The following is a 9,107-nucleotide window of genomic DNA, read 5'->3' on the forward strand; positions in this document are numbered from 1 at the left end:
CTAGAACCACTGGAGATGCCCATGCACTTTCAGAGGGGCGGATTACACCCATCTGTAACATATCCTGGATCTCCCGTTCTATAGCAGTTTTAGCTTGAGGAGACACCCGGTAAGGTTGGACCCTAATTGGGTGAGCATTACCTGTGTCAATGGAGTGGTAGGCCCGTTCAGTCAGTCCTGGGGTGGCTGAGAACGTTGGCGCGTAGCTAGTGCACAGCTCCTGGATCTGCTGTCGCTGCATACACCCAAGGGTCATGGAAAGGTTCACCTCTTCCACACCACCACCACATTTCCCTTCGTAGTAGACACCTTCGGGCCACTCAGCGTCGTCTCCTCCCTGGGCTGTAAACTGACAAACCTTTAATTCTCTGGAATAAAAGGGCTTTAGAGAATTAATATGGTACACCTTAGGCTTTCGGTTGGAGGTGGGGAATGCTATGAGATAATTAACAGCTCCCAGGCGCTCCTGGACCGTGAATGGCCCTTCCCACGATGCTTCCATTTTATGGGCCTGGAGCGCCCTTAAGACCATGACCTGGTCTCCTACTTTGAAGGAACGCTCTCTGGCATGTTTATCATACCAGGCTTTTTGCTCTTTTTGAGCATCCTGTAAGTTTTCTCTAGCAAGGGCTAAAGAGGTTCGGAGGGTGTTTTGTAGGTTGGTTACAAAGTCCAGAATGTTAGTTCCTGGAGAAGGTGTAAATCCCTCCCATTGCTGCTTCACCAACTGCAATGGCCCCTTAACCTCACGGCCATATACAAGTTCAAATGGGGAAAACCCTAAACTGGGATGTGGTACAGCTCTGTAGGCAAAGAGCAACAGCTGCAACACTAGGTCCCAATCATTGGAGTGCTCATTTACGAATTTACGTATCATGACCCCCAAAGTTCCATTAAACTTCTCCACCATGCCATTTGTTTGATGGTGGTAAGGAGTGGCAACCAAGTGATTTACCCCATGAGCTTCCCAAAGGTTTTTCATAGTTCCTGCCAGGAAATTAGTCTCTGCATCTGTGAGGATGTCGGAGGGCCAATCTACCCTGGCAAAAATGTCTGCTAGTGCCTGGCACACACTTTTAGCCCTGGTGTTGCTTAGAGCTACTGCTTCCGGCCATCGGGTGGCAAAATCCATGAAAGTCAGTATGTACTGCTTTCCTCTGGGTGTCTTTTTCGGAAAAGGACCCAGAATATCCACAGCTACTCGCTGAAATGGAACTTCAATGATGGGGAGTGGCTGGAGAGGGGCTTTGACATGGTCTTGGGGTTTTCCCACTCTTTGGCACACCTCACAAGCCTGGACATAGGTAGAAACATCCTTGCCCATTCCCTCCCAGTGGAATGACCCCCCCAAACGGTCTTTGGCCCTGTTCACCCCAGCATGGCCACTAGGGTGATCATGGGCTAAGCTCAAGAGCTTGGCCCGGTATTTAGTTGGAACTACCAACTGTCTCTGAGGATGCCAGTCTTCCTGGTGTCCCCCAGAAAGAGTTTCCTTGTATAAAAGTCCTCTTTCTACAACAAACCTGGATCGATTAGAAGAGCTGAGAGGCGGTGGGTTGCTCCGCGCCGCCGTCCAAGCTCTCTGGAGGCTTTCACCTGCTTCCTGTTCAGTCTGGAACTGTTCCCTTGATGCTGGAGACATCAGTTCCTCATTGGATTGGGGACCTAGGCTTGGTCCCTCTGGAAGCGATATAGGGGATGGAGCTGTTTCTGTTGTCTGTGAACCGCTCTCCGCTGGTGCACTATGTTGGGATTCAGGCTCCGGCTGAGCCTCTTGTGTAGGGTTATCGGCTGCTGCCAGTTCAGGTTCGGTGGGGCCCTCTGGTGTTGAGGTTGCAAGTACTGGATTCAGTGCTGACACGGGGTCTGGTGTTGGTTGTTCGGCTGGTTCCGGTTCTGGGACTGGTTCCGTCTGGGTCTCTGGGACTGGATCCACTACTGCTGTTGCAGACATTGGCCTGTGGTCCGGGTCCATCACCTCTGACCGGGTCCTGATAGAAGTTTCCGGAACAGAGCTAGGCCTCATGGCTTGTTTAGCCTGGCTGCGGGTGACCGTTCCCACCCTCTTGGCCTGCTTCACGTGATTGGCCAAGTCTTCCCCCAACAGCATGGGGATGGGATAATCATCATAGACTGCAAAAGTCCACATTCCTGACCAGCCCTTGTACTGGACAGGCAACTTGGCTGTAGGCAAATGGAAAGAGTTGGACTTGAAGGGTTGAATCGTCACTTGGATCTCTGGGTTGATTAAATTGGGGTCCACTAAGGAAGCATGGATAGCTGACACTTGTGCTCCGGTGTCCCTCCACGCGGTGACCTTCTTCCCGCCCACACTCACAGTTTCCCTCCGCTCCAAGGGTATCTGGGAGGTATCTGGGCCTGTGGACCTCTGGTGTGATTCCGGTGCAATGAACTGTAATCTGTTGGGGTTCTTGGGGCAGTTGGTCTTTACATGCCCCAGCTTGTTACATTTAAAACATCGTCCAGCTGACGGGTCACTGGGGCGAGGAGAGTTGCTGGAGAATGGGGTGGTGGGACGATAAGGGGTCTGGAGGGTTCTTTGGGAGGTAGGTGGGGCTTTGGGCGGCCCCCGGTAATAGGGTGTGGTCTGGGGTGGTCCCTTCTAGTCTCCACTCCAACTGCGACCAGTTTTCTTCTTCTCTGCCACCTCCACCCATCTGGCTCCAATCTCTCCTGCCTCGATTACAGTTTTGGGCTTCCCGTCTAGGATGTATCTTTCTATTTCCTCAGGAACACCCTCTAAGAATTGTTCCATTTGCATTAGGAAGGGCAAATTTACTGGAGATTCAACACTTGCTCCTGATATCCAGGCATCCCAATGTTTCACAATGTGGTAGGCATGTCGGGTAAATGACATGTCTGGTTTCCACCTTAGGGCTCTGAACCTCCGACGAGACTGCTCGGGTGTTATCCCCATTCTGACTCTCGCCTTGGATTTAAACAGTTCATACTTGTTCATGTGTTCTTTAGGCATTTCAGCTGCCACCTCAGCTAAGGGTCCACTGAGCTGCGGCCTCAGCTCTACCATGTATTGGTCAGTAGAGATGTTGTACCCAAGGCAGGCCCTTTTGAAGTTTTCTAAGAAGGCCTCAGTATCATCACCTGCCTTGTAGGTGGGGAACTTTCTGGGATGGGAAGTGGTACCTGGAGAAGGATTGCTAGGGTTTGTTGGTATATTCTGCTGGGCCTTTATCCTGTCCATCTCCTCCACATGCTTCCTCTCTTTTTCCTTCTCCTCCTCCACATGCTTCCTCTCTTTTTCCTTCTCCTCCTCCACATGCTTCCTTGCCTCCATTTCCCTCTTGTGGGCAGCCTCCTGTACCTCCTTCTCCAGCCGCATGAGTTCTAGCTGTCTTTCATGTTCCCTTTGTTTTTCCTCAGCCTGAAATTTGGCTAATTCCAGCTGTAGTCGAGCTGCAGTTTTTAACTAACTTTACACCCGAGGTTTAGAAATAAACAAACAAAACTTGGCTGTAAAATTTTGCTGTGCTGGAATAGAATACCTATTCTCTGATCGTGATTGTCAGCCTACAGAAAAAGTCAATTCCCTTGTCTCTGCTCTGGGCCCAAATGAAAGCAAAAAACCTCCAACTACTTGGAAATCTGCTTACCCAGCCCAAAGAAAAAGCAAATGGGTAGAACACCCCCCCCCCATTTACTTTTAGGAAGAAAAGAAAAAAAAACTCTGGGTTGGAAGACTGTGAATTTCCCTGCAGGAGTTAAGTACCCTGCCTCCAGGCAAAGAAAACCTGCAATTCACGAAGATAATCCCCTTTTGTCTCTGCTTGGCCACAAAGCAGAGAAAAAACAAGCTGCTTTCAGTTTCAAAGCTGCTTTCTGGACTTCCTTTCCAAAGGGAAAAAAAAATTCCTTTTTAAAATCTGTATTTCTAGTTCAAAAAATCTCAACTGGATCTCAAAATGATTTCAGGTTAATCCCACCACTATGCCACCATGTCAAGGTTCCTCCCCCACTCTGAACTCTAGGGTACAGATGTGGGGACCTGCATGAAAAACCTCCTAAGCTTATCTTTACCAGCTTAGGTCAAAACTTCCCCAAGGTACAAAATATTCCACCCGTTGTCCTTGGACTGGCCGCTACCACCACCAAACTAATACTGGTTACTGGGGAAGAGCTGTTTGGACGCATCCTTCCCCCCAAAATACTTCCCAAAACCTTGCACCCCACTTCCTGGACAAGGTTTGGTAAAAAGCCTCACCAATTTGCCTAGGTGACCACAGACCCAAACCCTTGGATCTGAGAACAATGAAAAAGCATTCAGTTTCTTACAAGTAGACTTTTAAATAAAAATAGAAGTAAATAGGAATAAAGAAATCCCCTCTGTAAAATCAGGATGGTAGATATCTTACAGGGTAATTAGATTCAAAAACATAGAGAACCCCTCTAGGCAAAACCTTAAGTTACAAAAAAGATACACAGACAGAAATAGTTATTCTATTCAGCACAATTCTTTTCTCAGCCATTTAAAGAAATCATAATCTAACACATACCTAGCTAGATTACTTACTAAAAGTTCTAAGACTCCATTCCTGGTCTATCCCCGACAAAGACAGACTATAGACAAACACACAGACCCTTTGTTTCTCCCCCTCCTCCCAGCTTTTGAAAGTATCTTGTCTCCTCATTGGTCATTTTGGTCAGGTGCCAGCGAGGTTACCTTTAGCTTCTTAACCCTTTACAGGTGAGAGGAGCTTTCCCCTGGCTAGGAGGGGTTTCAAAGGGGTTTACCCTTCCCGCTATATTTATGACAACAGGTTTCAGAGTAACAGCCGTGTTAGTCTGTCTTTGCAAAAAGAAAAGGAGTACTTGTGGCACCTTAGAGACTAACCAATTTATTTGAGCATGAGCTTTCGTGAGCTACAGCTCACTTCATCGGATGCATACTGTGGACCAACTTGATGATCACTTTAGATAAGCTATTACCAGCAGGACAGTGGGGTGGGAGGGGGTATTGTTTCATGGTATCTGTGTGTATATGATGTCTACTGCAGTTTCCACGGTATGCATCCGATGAAGTGAGCTGTAGCTCACGAAAGCTCATGCTCAAATAAATTGGTTAGTCTCTAAGGTGCCACAAGTACTCCTTCACTGTGAAATGTATGTGTTAATACTATACCTGACGTTACTGATGTTCTCTGGTATTATGTTTTGAAGGAAGCAGATACAGGTCTGTGCAGAGCATGAAAACAAATGCAGCAGGGCTGACTTATGACAATGGGACTGCAATTTACGTATTCGGTAAACAGCTCACAAGAGAGTTAGGAAATCAGCAGTTCCAGATCACAAGGGGCTCTGTATTTGCTTGTCTGCATAACTTGGTCATCAGCCAGAGACAACAAAGGCTTATTTACATGCGAGGTAAACAAAGGCAGCAGGAGAGTACGTGGGGAGAGATGATCACTTAACAATTTCCATGGGGGAAGCAGCACTCCGGGAAGCCTTCCTGCCTCTTGAAGCAAGGTTAAGGAACTTTGAGAGAGAAGCTTTTCAAAGGTTTACTGGGCTAGAAAGGGAGGGGCAGAGAACCAGAGGGACCAAAGAGGCCCGAATTTTTTAGATTGCAGAAAGACGGGTACTTCAATCAAGGGACTGAAGTCTAGGGGAATGGATTGTAGGAGAGAAACCTGAGGAGGCAAAGATTGCAACTGGCTGACATTGAGTTTTAGTCTGAGAAGCATGTTCCCACTTTTATTTGCTTGCAGCCATTTCTAACTCTTTCCTTCCTACCTGAACTCACTTCAAATCCTGCTTCCTTTTGTTAATAAACCTGTTTGCCTTTTAGTCTAAGCCAGCCCAGTGCTGCGTTTGAACTGAAGCGATAGGTTAAAGTGATAAGCTGTCCATTTTGTTCCTTTAGAGGAGCAAATTAACCTTCTTATTTCTCTGAACGTTCCAGCAAAGGGCTGGGTGTATCAGGGCAGACGGTTTTGGAGAAATTCAGGACTGGTGTGCTTGGGGTCATCCCGGCATAAGGTAACTGGGTGACAGAAACTAGAGTGGGGCTGTTGTGCTGTAGGCCGGCTGCTGGGGTCAGGGCACTGAACCAGAGTTACAAAGCTCACGGACACTCAGGGGACTGCATGCTTGTCAGCTGGCTGCTGGTGTACAGGCTGTGAGCAACAGCAGTAGAGCATTTGAAGGCAGCCAGAGTAACTGGGAAGGTGATGGCACAGCCCCTGACTGATCTGGATTGTACCCCAAAACGTGATGGCTGTTTTCCTGCAATGTGATTTGTTGTATCAAATTACAGCATCGTAAGGGTAGAGCCTGCCTGTGCAGGAGCCCGAGCTCTCGGGAACTGCTCTGAAACCGTGGGATGAACACATGAGGAACCCAGGACCATCCCCAAAGCTCTTCACCTTCTGCTCCAAGCACAAGGCGCACTTCTCCCACCGGCCTTCTCGAACACAAACAGAGCAGCACGGACATTTACAAGCAACAAAACCAAAATCCTACCAAAACAAAACACTTCACGGCCCACACAATTCTCCCAGGGGAGAGGAGGAGAGAGAAAGAATTAACCTCATGTGACAGACGTTAATTGTGTTGTTAAAGCAGGCCTGGAAAGTGCTCAGATACTACGGTGATGTGAGATGGGTATAAGAACCTGTATAGCATAGAATAGGAATTGTCATGCTGCTGCATTGGGAGGTGCCAATGTAAACATCTGTCCTCCTTGCATTAGTGTCACCTTGTAGCCGTGGATAGGACAAATTCAGCTCTGATGATTTCTCCCGACCAAAGGAAAAGTGATATACAGGCCGAACACAAATGTGCATATATTGGATGCGGCCAGTTTAACTTGGGAAAGGGTATTTCTCCTTCCCAGCGGGAAGGGGAAGCCAGTTTTGAATGTGCTGGTTGCTTGGTTTTGATGATAGTTTTGAGCATCTCAGCTCTTGACATTTGGTCAAAGGACTGTGACGTGCCAAAAGCAAAGCTTGCAATTTCTCACACCGCTCACATTAAAAGCCCCTTTGATGGGGGATTTTATGCAATTTCGAGAGATAAGGCCAACTGGCAGAGACAGAAAGAGGACCCACGACAAACATCCTATGCTACTGAGGTTCTTTTCTATCCTTTCATTCTGTAATCCAAAGTTACCGTCCCTCCTCCCTCCCTCACAACACACTAGAAAATATTCAACCCATCAGCAAGGACCCCTTCCTCTTCCAACTTGCATTATCCTTTCATCTGCTGGTTGCAAAGCTGATTCTTTCTCATACTTTTTCCCTGGCTCTGAGGCAATACTGCATGCCAGCAGATCAGGGCTCAGAAAGACATGAACAGAAATGATCAATTTTTATGAACTAAAACAATGATCCATCCACCCTTCTAATCTTTCTAATTCACAGACCCCCATCTAGTATTAATCACAGAACCACAGAAATGTCGGGCTGGGAAGGACCTCAAGAAACCATCAAGTCCAGCCCCCTGTGCTGTGGCAGGACCAAGACCATCCCTGACAGGTGCTTGTCCCACCTGTTTTGCAACCCAAATTGAAGTGATTTTATTTTATTAGACACCACCCCTTCCTCGTTTTATCTGTCTTAAAATTAAAACTTCACATTGAATTGTACCCTGCAGTGTCAGTTAAAGTCTCTGGGGGATGCAACCATATGACAAGACCACAAATAAGCAGTTGAGGGAGAGGGAACTAGAATTTTTTCTCCACATCTTTTCCTCTTCCTAGCAATTGCCTAGAATTCAGCCATTAGGGAGCTACCGCTGGAGTCTGAGCAATGTTGATTTCACTTTGAATGACCCTTTTCCCATCCAAATGTTCCAATCTGCTTTTTAATAACAACTGCTGCTTAATAATAGGGGTGGAAACTGTTTTCTGCAGGTTCTTACCACAGTTCATCCTCTTTCATTTAAGGTGGTGTCTCCACACAGGAGTTCTGTGGTATTTAAACCTCTGGGCTGCACCTGGTTTGTCTGTGGTCTGAGGTTACAAAGAAGTGTACCTTTCCTTTTCCACTCCCTGTTTCTTTCTTCTTTTATGGGAGAGGGTGTGAGTTTATTTCAGGATAGATCCAACATCTTTTATGTCTTCCTGGGAATCATAGAATCATAGAATATCAGGGTTGGAAGGGACCTCAGGAGGTCATCTAGTCCAACCCCCTGCTCAAAGTAGGACCAATCCCCAATTAAATCATCCCAGCCAGGGCTTTGTCAAGCCTGACCTTAAAAAACTTCTAAGGAAGGAGATTCTACCACCACCCTAGGTAATGCATTCCAGTGTTTCACCACCCTCCTAGTGAAAAAGTTTTTTCCTAATATCCAACCTAAACCTCCCCCACTGCAACTTGAGACCATTACTCCTTGTCCTGTCCTCTTCTACCACTGAGAATAGTCTAGAATCAGCCTCTCTGGAACCACCTCTCATGAAGTTGAAAGCAGCTATCAAATCCCCCCTCATTCTTCTCTTCTGCAGACTAAACAATCCCAGTTCCCTCAGCCTCTCCTCATAAGTCATGTGTTCCAGACCCCTAATAATTTTTGTTGCCCTTCGCTGGACTCTCTCCAATTTATCCACATCCTTCTTGCAGTGTGGAGCCCAAAAGTGGACACAGTACTCCAGATGAGGCCTCACCAATGTCGAATAGAGGGGGACGATCACGTCCCTCGATCTGCTCGCTATGCCCCTACTTATACATCCCAAAATGTCATTGGCCTTCTTGGCAACAAGGGCACACTGCTGACTCATATCCAGCTTCTCGTCCACTGTCACCCCTAGGTCCTTTTCCACAGAACTGCTGCCTAGCCATTCGGTCCCTAGTCTGTAGCTGTGCATTGGGTTCTTCCGTCCTAAGTGCAGGACCCTGCACTTATCCTTATTGAACCTCATCAGATTTCTTTTGGCCCAATCCTCCAATTTGTCTAGGTCCCTCTGTATCCTATCTCTGCCCTCCAGCGTATCTACCACTCCTCCTAGTTTAGTATCATCCGCAAATTTGCTGAGAGTGCAATCCACACCATCCTCCAGATCATTGATGAAGATATTGAACAAAACCGGCCCCAGGACCGACCCCTGGGGCACTCCACTTGACACCGGCTGCCAA

Source organism: Lepidochelys kempii, chromosome 25, assembly GCF_965140265.1.
Source record: "Lepidochelys kempii isolate rLepKem1 chromosome 25, rLepKem1.hap2, whole genome shotgun sequence".
NCBI classification, from domain to species: Eukaryota; Metazoa; Chordata; order Testudines; family Cheloniidae; genus Lepidochelys; species Lepidochelys kempii.